At 41.1% G+C, this 4052-nt stretch overlaps 1 pseudogene; it reads left to right on the top strand.

Moving 5' to 3' along the window:
- The first annotated feature begins 2967 nt into the window (after positions 1–2967).
- Positions 2968–3829, top strand: LOC129518052 (60S ribosomal protein L7a-like; annotated as a pseudogene).
- The last annotated feature ends 223 nt before the right edge of the window (positions 3830–4052 follow it).

The raw sequence follows: 4052 nt of genomic DNA on the forward strand, positions 1-4052 counted from the left end.
TTTGAGACAGAGAGAGAGAGGGAGAGAGAGAGAGAGAGAGAGAGAGAGAGAGAGAGAGAGAGAGAGCACAAGCAGAGGGAGAGGGAGAAGCAGGCTCTCCGCTGAGCCAGGGAGTCAGATTGGGTCTCCATCCCATTATGACCTGAGCAGAAGGCAGATATTAAACTTCTGAGCCAACCAGGCACCCCAGCACACTTTTTTCTATGTTTAAATGCCATTCAAAAGAAAAGAATATGTACTCCAAAAAGGGTTGAATGAATTTCTACTGAATCCATCAGTTCCAGGTGACTTCAGAAATTTTTCTTCGGAAATTTATTTTTCTATTGTTGGAGTATATGCCTTCTCTTTTTCTTGTGGTACTGATTTTTATTGTGTTTGAATTACAATTCATTGTATTTTTTTTAAGATAGTGCCAAATTTATTTGAAAATACTCTGTAGAATTTAATTTTTCTTTTCATGCTAATTAAAAAGTGTATTTTAATCTACTTTTGTTGAGCACTTAGTGTCCACTTAAGCACTGATGTGGACACTAAGCATTAAGCAGTAAAAATGCTACATGAAAAGTCTTTATCCTTATTTATAGAGCTTGTAGTCTAATCCATGAGAGAGACCTAAAAGCGTTAAGCAAATAAATATTGTCATAACTGCTATGAAGGAAATAAAACAGATGTAATAAAAAGTGCTTGGTCGTGGGAGTCGGGTGGTCTAGTTTAGATTGGGGAGTCCTTAGCTAAGGCCTCTCTGGGGAGGCTGCTTTTAAGGTGAGACCTGTGGAAGAGAAGAGCCCCTGGGCTAAGGGGTTGAGGGAGGAGCATTCTCAGAAGGCCAGGGGCAGGGAGTGGAGTAAGAGCCAGGACCCTGAGCTGAGATAGAGCATGGTATACCTGTGTTTGCATTTTTGCTGGTATAATATTTTATTTTTCAGTTGTTGTATTTTTCCCATGTGTACAGTCAGCAGCTTAATTTATTAACTCCAATACATTTTTCTTTCTCAAGATTGTCTTATCTTAGTCTTCTCACTGTCCTTTTGCTATTTTCTTCCCTTTGAGGGGGGAGCATATAATGCTTATCTTTCTATTCTTAAGCAATTGTATTGTTGTTTCTTCAGTGAGCAAGCGCAATCATGTAACTCAGTGGTTCGCTTTATTTGTCTCTCTTGCTAGGAAACCCTGGACTAAATTTGTGACCATCACCTAGTGAATGCGAAAGGACCTAATGACGTGTGTTTTTTAATTAACCTCCCCTCAAGTTTAATCTGAATTTCACTACCCATGTGTTTTCCTTGCATTGATTTCTTCACTGTCTTTGGAGAGTTTTAATCATCACAATTTATTATATTGTTATTTTAAATGATTACACTTGTTTTATAAATGATTACAATATTTAATTATTATCTTTTGCACTAGCTAAATTTGTAGCTGCAGCTCCTACTCTTGAAAATAAAATGAAATACAGAAATGCAAATAGTTACAAGTGTTTTAGGTGATGCTTTTATTTAATTAAAAAACAAGTAAGGTAGAAATTGCCTTCAGTACAACTCTTCCTATTTAGTGCACAGTTTTGAGAGTTTTGATAAGTGTATACCAACCAAATAAACATCTCCCATACCTTTTGTATTCAGTCCTACCTCCCTGCCTCTGACTGATCTGTTTTCCTCACCTATTTTTTTCCCCCTTTTCCAGAAAGCCATGTAAATGGAATCATACAACATGTCACCTTTTTCATTGGCCTTTCTCAGTTACCATAATGAATTTGACATTCAACCTTGTTGTTACATATCTGCGGTCCATTCCTTTTAATTGCGAAGTAAACACTGGGATGGCATTATACCATGCACTACAATTTATTTATACATTAGCTGATAGGTCAATTGTTTTTTTTCCCCAGGTTTTGATGATGAAGAATAAATCCTCTATACTCACTTGCATATTTCTGAGAGAATGTATGTTTCATTTATTTAAATACCTGGGAGTGGGGTGCCTGAGTAGCTCAGTTGCTTATGTGTCTGCCTTCAGTTCAAGTCATGATCCGAGGGTCCTGGAGTCCTGAGTCCTGCTGCCTGCTCAGCAGGGAGTCAGCTTCTCCCTCTGCCTCTGCCTGCCCTTCTGCTAATGTTCTCTCTAGCTCTCTCTCTCTGAAATAAACAAAATTTTAAAAAATGCCTAGGAGCATAGTCTGTGAGCAATATATATATATTTAAGGTTTTAATTATGTATTTGGGAATGAGGGGGAGCACTGGGGAGTGGAGGGGAGGGGCAGAGGGAGGGAGAAAGAGAAAGAACAGGGTGAAGGGGGGGTGGGGAGAGAAAGAAGCAGGCTCCTTGCTGAGCAGGAAGCCTGATGGAGGGCTCCATCCCAGGATCCTGAGATCATGACCTGAGGTGAAGGCAGATGCTTAACCCACTGAGCTACCCAGGTGCCCTGCAAGTATATGTTTTTTATACTAAACTGCCAAACTGTTTCCCAAAGTGGCTGAATCATTTTACTTCCCACCTAGGAGATTTATTGATTATATTTCTCTTTTTATATGCCACACATATTTTTCTCCATGACTTTATGGCTCTTGGCCAAAGGACATTGAAAGATTTTCAGAGGAAAGAAAAGATATGGTTTAATATTTAAAGTTAGCTATAATTTTCAAAACAAAATCTAAACAATGGGAAAGGTCGGATTTTCATTTTGATTTCATAAAATGCCAAACCCATTAATTGATTTCATTTTAATCTAACAGTTTTGTTTTGGGTTCATCCTGCTTCTGGTAAGTGATGAGATCTAAACTACTATTATGCTTGGAGTATTGTCCTTTAGGAAGTTATGGTACATTGAGAATGAATTAAAAAACGGGTTATTTCAGTGTGGAATAGCATATTGAAAGCCTTTCATTTCATTTTTCTCTAAGTTTAAATGTACATTTATTTTTTTATCTGGAACATTTTTTTTTTAGCCCCTCCTATGTGCAAGTAATGATGCAGTGTATGGTGGGAAATATAAAGATGAATGACGCCTCTCTCCTCCAGCAAGCCAAGATCCCGAAAGGGAAGAAGGCGAAGAGGAAGAAGGTGGCCCCGGCCCTTGCCGTGGTAAAGAAGCAGGAGGCCAAGAAGGTGGTCAATCCCCTGTTCGAGAAAAGGCCTAAGAACTTTGGCATCGAACAGGACATTCAGCCCAAGAGGGACCGCACCCCCCCTTTGTCAAGTGGCCATGCTACATCCGCTGCAGCGGCAGAGGGCCATTCTGTATAAACGTCTCAAAGTGCCTCCTGCCATTAACCAGTGCACCCAGGCCTGGGACCACCAAACAGCTACGCAGCTGCTTAAGCTGGCCCACAAGTACAAACCAGAGGCCAAGCAAGAGAAGAAGCAGAGGCTGTTGGCCCAGGCCAAGAAGAAAGCTGAGGGCAAAGGCCATGTCCCCACTAAGTGGCTACCTGTCCTTCGAGCTGGGGTTAACACTGTCACCACCTTGGTGGAAAACAAGAAGGCTCAGCTGGTAGTGAGAGCCCATGAAGTGGATCCCATTGAGCTGGTTGTCTTCCTGCCTGCCCTGTGTTGTAAGATGGGGGTTCCCTACTGCATTATCAAGGGGAGAAGGCCAGGCTGGGGCGTCTGGTCCACAGGAAGACCTGCACCACTGTCACCTTCACACAGATAAACTCAGAAGACAAGGGAGCTCGGGCTAAGCTGGTAGAAGCCATCAGGACCAATTACAATGACATATGATGAGGTCTGCCACCACTGGGGAGGCAATGTCCTGGGTCCGAAGTCAGTGGCTCGCATCGCCAAGGAGGAAAAAGCAAAGGCTAAAAAACTGGCCACCAATCTGGGCTGAGTGGATGCTGTTGAATTTTCTGTACATAAAAGTAATAAAAGGTTCTCTTTCAAAAAAAAAAATAAAGATGAATGACATATAGTCCCTGATACCAAGCAAAATCCTGTTGGGTCACTCTGTCAATCTCCCAGATCTAATTTTTCCATTTAATATATAAAAGGTTGTCCTAATGTGTGCATCCAGTGCTGTCTTTGAAATGTAGCAAACCCACATTCAAACCCTG

The sequence above is a fragment of the Nyctereutes procyonoides genome, unplaced genomic scaffold (genome assembly GCF_905146905.1).
Source record: "Nyctereutes procyonoides isolate TBG_1078 unplaced genomic scaffold, NYPRO_anot_genome, whole genome shotgun sequence".
Lineage (NCBI taxonomy): Eukaryota > Metazoa > Chordata > Mammalia > Carnivora > Canidae > Nyctereutes > Nyctereutes procyonoides.